This window comes from Brugia malayi (assembly GCF_000002995.4).
Source record: "Brugia malayi strain FR3 genome assembly, contig: Bm_v4_ChrX_scaffold_001, whole genome shotgun sequence".
Classification (NCBI taxonomy): domain Eukaryota; kingdom Metazoa; phylum Nematoda; class Chromadorea; order Rhabditida; family Onchocercidae; genus Brugia; species Brugia malayi.
The window spans coordinates 2,148,061-2,158,796 of NW_025062479.1; the positions used below are offsets into that span (position 1 = coordinate 2,148,061).

At 26.4% G+C, this 10,736-nt stretch overlaps 1 gene across 1 annotated transcript; it reads left to right on the top strand.

Annotated features, from left to right (window-relative positions):
• The first annotated feature begins 251 nt into the window (after positions 1-251).
• Positions 252-323, top strand: Bm15587. Its single transcript, XR_006227972.1, has one exon. The product of XR_006227972.1 is annotated as a pre-microRNA Bm15587 (primary transcript).
• Positions 324-10,736: the final 10,413 nt, after the last annotated feature.

Sequence of the window (10,736 nt, forward strand, 5' to 3'; positions counted from 1 at the left end):
TCTTTTTATACTTAAAAAAAATTTTGGAATGTTTTTAAGACTTGTTTTATTTCACTTTTAATTGTTATTTACAATTTCCCTTCCTCATTTTTTTTTTCTTTTTTGTTTTTCGATACCATTCATATTTATAGCAGAGATATTGCACTGAAATAATAGACAATCATTTGTTTCCTCGTCATTATTATCACAATTGTTATGATCATAATTTATTGTAAACAATGATGTTCGTACAACTCTTTACCATATAGTAATCACTATGATAATGATGATCACGATGATGATGGTCGTCATCATCTTCATCATCATGATCGTTATCAACAGTTATCAGTGATTACTTAACAGCGGGATCATTTGAAGCATCAGAATTTGTGTTGAGGAGGAGATAGATATAGTGTTGATTAATGAATCTGAGATTTTTGCATTTCCATTTTCAAAATGTCTTCTCCTCCTTCCTCCTTTCCTCCCTTTTTCCTCCATTTGCCTTCATTTCATCCTTTCCCCTGTGTCCCTCTATCAACTGCAGCATTGAAAATGTAACAAACAGGCTGTGGTATCAGATCAAATTGTCGTTATAGATGATCGCTCTGATCGGTTTGTACAGAGAGAAGTGATACGAGGGAAGAGGGAATTATATGTAGACGGGGTAATAAGGGGACAGTAGGAAAAAGGGAGGTTTAGAATGGGATGGATGACAAGTAGATGAATGAATGAATGGATGGATGGTTGGATGGTTGGATGAATTTTGTACGATGATACATTGCAGTTAGTTATCTAGTACTAGTTATCATATCGTACCATATCATATCACATCACATCACATCACATATCGTATATGTACGATATTTCAACACTTTGCCTTTCTCAACATCTTTTACATTCTTATCTCATTTCGAAAAGTTTCATTTCACCTTATGCATTAAAGCAATATTAAGAAATTCAATTTCATTTCCACTCTATTTTCTTTCAGTTCTAAATTACATAATTGTCACCGTATTCAGTATGTATCACCATATTATTATCCTTAATCATCCAGCAGCTTATGGCATCATTTCATCCTTTATCACCCATTCATTTCATTTTTAAAATGATTGAACGATTGAGATTCTTTGTATTAACTTGCAAACGAATATTTTTCATTTTAAAATATGCTTTTATAATTTTATCACGATATCACGAGATAATATATGATATTACTCGTATTGCTACTTGCATTTTGATCACAAAAATGAAAAATCTATTAAATGAATATCGTGGTTTAATTTTTCATATTGCTAGCATTAAGTTAGTCTATTTAATTGATCATTTAAATTTGATGAAATCCATCAATTCTAACAAACAAATTTTCTTTTTTAACTGAGAAAAAAGTTTGTCGCTTTCATTAATTTTTACCTTAACAAAATGTGCTATAATTCACTGCTTTCAATGCACAATTTAATGAAATTATTCATGTCAAATTTAAATAAATTAACCTCAAAAAGATCGGTAAAATCCATTTCATAGTGACGGACAGACGGTATCGCAAATGTTTTATGAATGCTTTTTTTTTTTTCCTTTCCTATTGCAATGTGGTAGGAAAGAAAAGAAAAATAATCATTTTTTCTTTTTTTTTTTGAAGTAATTATTTTGAGCCGTAATTTGGTCATTTTTTCAAGTGATTGTTCTACAAAAATTTTTTTCCTCTAAAATTACTTTCAAGGTAATTCCTTCTAAAATTTATATCTCTTTAGGGAAGCACTTAATTAGAACTGAATCACTTCAGTTCGAAACTGTTGAAAATGATTCCACATCATTTTTATTTCAATTTCATTTGTTTTTTCAAAATAGCTGAAATATTAATGAAATTATAGCTGTAATTTTTGAGTTATCTATCTCTACTTCCAGCAATAAATTCATCATTTTTGTTATTCCTTTCCTAACGCATTTCAAATACTCTTGAGGGAACTGTTCAATTAAATTGATGTTACGAGATTCTTAATTCATATTCATTAAGCATTTAAATGCATGAATTTGCTTCATAATAGTATCTCATTAAAAAACTTCCTTCTTATAAGTTAAACCAAGATTTTTTTTTGCACTATCATTTCTACAAATTTAATGTAGTGAAAAATTTAGGAAAGAATTTTACAAAAAAAAAAAAAAAAAAAATCGGAATTATATTTTCAAATAATATTATGGCATTAATATGATAAGCATAATGAACCATAAATGTCCTGAAATGGCTTAAAATTTCATTGAATTACTTAAATTACTTACAATTACAATTAAGATTGATGAGACATCAATGCTACAAAAGGGAATTAATTACACACAAATAACAAGCGTATTTTTCAATTCCATAAAAAATTTTGGCAAGAAATACTAATAAGAAGCATAAATAAGAATGGAAAATGATGTTAAGATAAGTATTAAATATAAAAATGATAAAAAAAAAAGTTGCAGTTCTTAAGATTTGTTGTTATTGAAAATTTTCCATTTCTTTTTGTTTTAATGTTTAGAAACACTGATACATTAGCAAAACTAGGAATAGAAGGAGAGAAAAATTGTGATTTATAAAAAATTTGCAGGAATAATAAAAATTTTAATGAATATGATATAATATGAAGTATATTTGTATTATAAATATGATAAATAATGATATGTATTGTATTAATAATGAGTTGTGTTGTTGTTTAGGATAAAATTTGATATTAAAAAAAAAAAAAAAAAAAAAAAAAGTTTACTAAAAAAAACTTCAACATTAGATATTCAAGCTGTAACTTCAAAATTATTTCAAATTTTTAGGACCTATTAATAAATCACTATTATAAATATATGCATATGATATCGTAAAAGTTAATCTTGAAATTTTTCTTTTTTTTGTTTCAGTGCAAGGAAAAATAAAAATAATATTTCAGCTATCTTTTGTATTATTAAAGAAAAGAAAAAAAAAACTTATAAATGCTTCTTGTTGATTGGTTTAATTTTAATTAAAAGCTTATAAAAGCTTTTTTTTTTTCTTTTTTCAAGTGGAAGAGGAATATGAAAAAAGATGAGGGAAGCAATTTTATCTATTTTTTTACTTTTTTTTGCAAATTTTATTATTTATTTTACTTTATTCATAGCTAGCTAGTCCAGTATGTATCAAAAACATATATTTCTAGTTATCGGTCAATTACATTTCGTCTTTGGAATAGAAATTATTAATGAATATTCTCTTCCGTTCTTTTTTATTTATTTATTTTTTATTATCACCAATAGAGAAAAGATAAGGGATGTAAAAAAAGAAGGAGAGAGACAGAGGGAGAGGGAGAGAGAAGAAAAAAGTTTGCCAAATAAGCGAAAAGATGATTGAAAATTGATCATTGATCATTTCGATGATCATTTGACTAGGAACGAATCATCAATTTGGTTGATAATTTTGCATTAAATAATTCTTGTGATAGCATTTGATGAATTTTTTGCCCCACTAATCTTTAATAATACTTTAATTCTCTCAGAATTCTTACTTTTTACTTTTACCTTTGCCCTTTTTACCCTGCTGCTTCATCATATGCTGAAATGTTTGGGAAAGATAATCATCAGTATTAAAAAAGAAAATTTTAGGTATCTTGATAAATTAAGAAATTCAAGTACTGTTTTTTTTCATCCGATTATGCATTCTTTTTTAACTGCATTTACATAGATTTTTTCTTTCCTTTTTTTTTTTTTTTGTTAAATGCATTTTTCCGCTCCATTTTTTTTTTTCTTCAATTTGGCGCAAAGTTAAAATGAGGTAGAAAATGCTATATTAGATGCTGTAATAATTCTTCAACTTTCCCACTTATTTTTTGCTTTTGAAATGAATGTTGAATTTATATTGCAAAGAAAAGAAAAGAAAAAGAATAAAAAACATTTCAATTATATGAATTTGTGAGCTTTTGTAAACAACTAAAAAACCGAAATTAATTAAATCACTTTGTAAAATACATCTAAAAAAAATAATTCATGAAATATGATTGTCGTTTTTTTTCTCGTGTCATTTCTTAATTTCAGTCAAATAAATTACCTACAAAAAAAAAAAAAAAAAAAAAAAAAAAAAAAGAAAAAAAATTTGATAGGATGAAGTGAAAAAATTGCATTTTTTGATGATAATAATAGTAGTGATAAATAGAGATTGAATGTTTAATATTTAATTATCAAATTTAAATATCATTTATATATATATATATATATATAAACTCGGTATGTTCTAAATATTTGAGTTATTGGTTGAGGGTCGAGGGGCAGGCGCGTTTTAGCATAGAGTTATTGTGTTGACATTTCATCGGAATGGAGGAGCATAGCCCTACAATCATCATCATCATCATTATCATCATCATCTTCATCAGCTGAACCATCATCATCACTACCATCAGCAAATGCTACGATCATCACCAAACATTTACGAGAATTGAAGCGGCTGAAGTACACCAGCGTATCATCCTTCTTCTTCTACCACAAAGCTAACAAATGCCACCCCGGAAGAACGCCAGAAACATTAACGTCCATTCTTTACAAATGTACCTTTATGCGACAACACTTTTTTCAATTTTTTTGATTAGTTAAGATTTAATTAATAAACGATGATAGAAATGTGAAATATGTGAGTTAAGAAGGAGGGATATCAAGGTCATCTTGAATCATTTACATGATTTATTCATTCTACTAACTTATTTATTCATTTAATGTCATCTCTTTCTTTTTTTTTTTTTTTTTTTTTTTTTATCCATTTACTATCACTATTCACGAATATCATCTAATACTTACCTAAACTTCATCATATTGTATCTTTTTTTTTTTTTTTAAATTAATTTTCAAAAAAATATTGTTACTTTAAAAATAGCGAATTTTTTTTCATGATTTTTGATATTTCTACCAAATCACAAGTTATTTCATTTCATTTATTGTTAATTATGAAGAATTCTTGAGTTATTATGCTCTATTTTATAGCATGTAAACAAATTTTAATACTTGTTTGTAGCTGGTATTTATCAAAATGATTGCAGTGCTTGCAGTAACTAGCTTTTATCATTTTGTATTTATGCTACCGAATAGTATACCGCAAAAATTTTTTATTGTTAAATTCAATTTTAAATCGTCACAAAATGGATAATTTTTTTCTTTTGTCTTCCTCGTATACCACACACTTTTAAGATTGATTGATGGAAACTAATTAACTAATAGAATCAAACCTGATCATATTTTAAATTGTTTATATTTTAATAGGTTAATTTTGGAAATATTATGGAATCATTTTGGTAGCATACAACAGTTGGTATGAGAAAAAGGAATAAATGTGTTAACGTTTTAATAAGAGAAAAAAAAGATAAAATGAAAATTGAAAATTAGAACTTATTGTTTATAAAAGTGATGAAGAATTAATCTTTCTTTCTTTTTCTGTCTGTCTCTCTTTCTCTCTTTTTCAGAGAAAAATTCGTCGGTAGTTAATTTTAATTTGGCCATACCTATAATTGCTATTTTCTTCTTTTTTCTTGTTCTTATTTCTAGTTTCACTCTTATGTAATTTGAAATTTCTCGAAACGGATTTTTAAAAGTGTCCTCTATGTATAATGATTCATCGTTTGTCAGTTTAAAAACGTGCAAATGCAATGCATCAGTTTATGCAAATAAATTAGTGGACTTTTAAAAGCGAGCGGATAAAATTCGAATGCCTAGCACTACCATATAATTTTAAAAACCTAATATTCAAAGTTAAGTGATGTTAAGGGAATAGAAAAGTTCAATATTATAGCATCGTCAGTGTATGGTTAAAAAAATTTTGAATTTCAAATTAAATTTTTTTTGAAATTTGCAAAATAACCAAAAAATAATTGATTCATTCTATCAAATGGTAATGTATATTATACGTAATCTTTCTTTTCCTTTTTTTTTGGAATTTTACAAATTACAACCTTGAATTTTCTTTTTCATTTTTTTGTTCTTGAAAAATTCAAGGTTTGCGATTTGAGAAATTCAAAATTTTCTCCTCTTTTTTTCATCCTTCATTTTTTTTTTTTTCCTTTTGATTTTGATTTTTAATAAGTACTAAAAAAAGGCTGTTATTTTTATATTTTAAATTAACGCACAGTTTATTCATTATTAGTACTCAACTTGCCGTGAAGAAAAAAAAAAAAAAAAGATAAAAAGGGATGAAGAAAAAGTACTTTATTCGTTGCCACACTTTTTCTCGTGTTACTTCCTCGTAGTTCTTTTCATTTTAAATTATATTATCAACAGTTACTCTTCGTTCAATTTCATTCCTTTTTCCGTTTTCCTTGTTTTAAACATAACTTCCGTCTTTTCTTCCTTCTACAAACTGAAATGAATACTTCATTTTAATCTGTGCGATCGGTCCATTTTTTTTGTCCTGACAAAAATTCCCTTTTTTAAAGTATATGTACTGTGGTCTTTTTTCTCTTTTAAGAACGAACGAATATACATACATACTTGTTATTATACTAAATATATTAATATATTTCATATTTAAAATATAGGATATGTTAATATTTGCTATTCAAACATTTGAAAGAAAAATGAAAAAAAAGAAAGAAACTCAAAAATTAGCAAAAATATTTTAGCAAAAAAGAATATTTTTTAGAAGGGAAATTATCCTCTAACGAAATGATAAGTATTAATTGGTAGATTTGGAAACTGGAATGATAAATTGCTCTAATTACAGTAATTTTGGTATTAAATTTCGAATTGTTGTGACAGCGATAATTCAGAATTTTACACGGATATGCTAACGCGCATCATTGCTGGTGATTAAGCATTTATTAACCAAACATTTGAAATATTTAAGTATTAAGTATTAAAAATATAAAATTTCAAGTTTAAATAATTAGTAAATAATTATGCGAAGGTAGAATTTTGAGAAGTTAAAATTTTAGATGTTTTATAGTGGTAGCAACATTTTGTTCATTTTACTGTAACACTTATTTGTTGCTTCAAAAATTTTTTTAATATAAATTATGTGGCAAAGGAAGATTGGTTAGTACACTATTAAATGTTCCATATTTGAAATTACTTAGAATTACTTTACCATCAATAATGATAACACAACTATATAAACATTATTGATGTTTATTTGTTTAATTTCAATTGTTTTGTTACCCGAATATAAATTTTTCATACTATTTCCGGATACTGTTATTTCAGTACTAATAGTAATGATGTTGGTCCCTAAATGGGTAAGCAATCATAACATCGATTCTGATTAAAAGGGAAAGAAAGAAAAAAAAAAGTGCCAGAATCGATAGTGAAATGGGCCAAGGGATTTTGAAAACTACACCGGACAAAGATCAGTTGAGCGAAAAGTGTAAGTAGCACGACAAATTACGTCATAGGAATATCTTTTAAGTGAATTCAAAACATATTGTTTCTATAAAAATCATCAAATCAATCAATTGTTATCATTCGTTCATATATTTTTTTAAATTATCAAAAATATGTAAACTTCTTATCTTCGTATATATATATATCCTTGGTTTTAACAATAACTTTGTCAAATATGAATTATCAATGTTAATTTTTTTTTTTTAAAAGATGCATGGTATAGTTAAAATCAGACCTTGACAAATTAACTAATTTTAAATGTTAAGTGAAATTTAATCTTGTTAATTAAATTTATTTGTTCTTATCTCAATTTTAAGTGAAATATTAATTTTATCAAATTTAAAGTTTGATATATTAGCTTTTTTTTTTTTTTTTTTGTCTTTGATTAGAATTTGAATTAATTATTCATTTTGTGGATAAGTTTTTCGTCTTTTAAGAGTTTATTGATATGATTCTTTTATATTTTTCTTCTTCTCACTTATCATCATCATCATTATCATAAAATTGAGAATAATATGATAATTTTACTTTCAAAAAAAAAACTTTAAAATTCAATATTTGCAATTATTCGTTATAACATTTTTCTTCGTCTTCTTCTTCCTCCGCCTCCTTCTCCTCATTTCCCTGCTTCGTTTATACACGATTTTACCGATCATCATTTCTGTCTTATTCAAAAAAGAAAAAAAGTGGAAGATGTCATTGTAGTAAAATGAAAAAAATTGTGAAGAGGAAAAAGACAAAATAAAAAGCGAACATTTTTAGCTAACGAAATCCAAAAGAGAGTGGTAAATTTTATCTGCCACTAAAATGAAGGAAGTGAATAGAATGAAAGTGTTCGAAGAGAGAGGAATGACGTTTGTTTATGTTTGAACATTTTCATTTTCTTTTTTTGCTTTTTTTAATTCAAAAATTTTGTTATTATTATTTCACTTTTTCTTTATTTTTCTACAAATTCATTGAGAAATTGGTTTTTCATTTTCAATATTTGAATGATTGAAAACATTTGTTATTATATTTTAGATTTATCTCTTTATTTTATTTTAAATTATATTATGACATGTTTTTTTCCCCTTTTTTTTGCTTTGTTTTAATTTGTTTTTTCCTTTTTTTCCTTTTTTTTTTTTTTTTTTTTTTTTTTTTTTTTTTTTTTTTTTTTTTTACAATGCTATAAAACACGAGATTGATCATCACTTTCAACTTTAAATTATATAATTCAATTATTTTGATGCATTCATATTTAGATTACTAAATAGACTTTGTTGGATTTTTTTGATAATTTTATAAATTCAAAATGAAAGTTATTTTCATATTTGATGTAAACTTCTCCTACTTTTCCGTCCTGACTCTTTTGAACCACTTCAATGATACAGTAAGAATCATTTATTTAACTTCAACGATTACCTATTATTGTACCGAAATCCATGTAATAAACAAGTTCCCGTTGAATTGCGACCATATATGCGCATACGGCATTGAAGCGTTATCGCTTCATCGATGACCATCAATCAAATTAAGTGAAATGAACAAATCCAATGGTTTTCATTTCCATTCATGGCCAATGAATTTGACGGTGATGTCATGTGAAGAATGATGTGATTTCTGTGTTAGTATTGGTTGAACGAATCAAATAGCTGATTCGAATTATTAAGTACAGTTATTTTAGTATGCTATATTATCCCAATAGATTTAACTATTTCTGGTTTGTCACCTCGTTATTACCACCATTACCACAATAATGACTACCAACCCACCACTATCATTATTATTATTATTATTATTATCGCCAACAGCATGATCACTACCAGCACACTATCATCACCATTTATCAGTTCCACAATCATTAACGTTCACAGCAGGGAAAGAATATTGCTATTGCTTTCAAGAGTTTCCTCTATCCTGTTGTACTCACACCTGTCCACTATCATCCTAACTCCCATATATTTCGAAAATATTTGCCTCTTTCTCACCTTCATAATTTCTCTTCTCTTCTCCTTCTGTACTCTTCAATTCTTTTAATTCAATCGAAAACTTATTACATCCCACACATCACTCACTCCTTTACTATCAGGCAGCTGTATACTTCCGTGAATTTCCTTCCATTTATTTCCACAGAAATGGGCGTCATTTTATGCTTCAGCATTTCCGGTTCAGTACAAAAGAGATGAATAAATTAGAAATGAGATAATGGATTAATAATGAACGGATGGGTAACTAGTTATCATAACCAATTTAACGCTTGCTATTATCGCTCATTTCTGGCAATGAAGAAAGGATAGATTAAGTTATTACCTTGATAAATTTATCGATTAATTTACCATTTTCTGATGGATTAAATGAATGAAATTGTACATGCGACGGCATTCCATGAATTAAAAATATCATACTTACCCTCTATTTGTTATCACCGTTATCACTGTTGACAAATTCTTTTTGTCACTATTATCGTTAAAAATCAGCAACAACGTGCTATTTGTTAGTATTATCATCAGAGCTGATGAAAACAATGATACCATGATATCATGATATTAGGGAATATGATCACGACATTCCATTGATTACGTTAATCACATTCGTTTGATATTTGATATATTTCACTTAAATCTTTAAATGCTAAAAAAAAAAAAAAAAAAAAAAAATTAGCTATAATTTACGAATTTGAGATAATCCAGCGAATTACGTAACATTTCGTATAAATAAAAGCGTGTACGCAATAACAACAATTTAAATCCACATTCATACAAACAGAAAGTTTGAAATGGCTTACTCAAAACACGCTGAGGCTTTTTTGTTTATGCAATTAATAGTATGAGTTTCCATTTCACTGTTCATTTCTTTTTACTAATTTATAACTTAAATTTTACATTCATAAATTAGAAGTTACATTTATCTGAAATTAGAAAGCAGTGTTAGTTCTTAAGTAGTAGATGTGATTTCCTTGTAATTTATGTTACTTTTTTTCCTATGTTTTTCTAATAGTTAATTTCAAATTATAACATTTTTCTTTTTCCATTATAAAATAAAAAAAAAAAAATGTGAGTTCAGGTGATTAGATTGAAATGTAATTTGATGATTGATTAATTGATGACAGATGGTAACACAATAAAACATTAGTGTTAAGAATTGAATAATGAGACGGGTTGACGAAGCAATAGATATATGGAAGTGAATGAATGGATGGAATCGAAGAATGAAAGAAATAAAGCTGTATATAACCCGAAAAAAAAAAAAAAAGCTGTACATTTAGAGTCGAAATTGGTTTCAATATGAATATTTAATTAATTGTATTTCATTCCTCTGTTTTTACATTCATTCTAAAATTGTGCATTTTATATGATTCCTTCCTTGGCAATGTCCCTATCAACTTTTTCACTCAGTAAAATGTAATTCTTCCAATTTGACGTTAC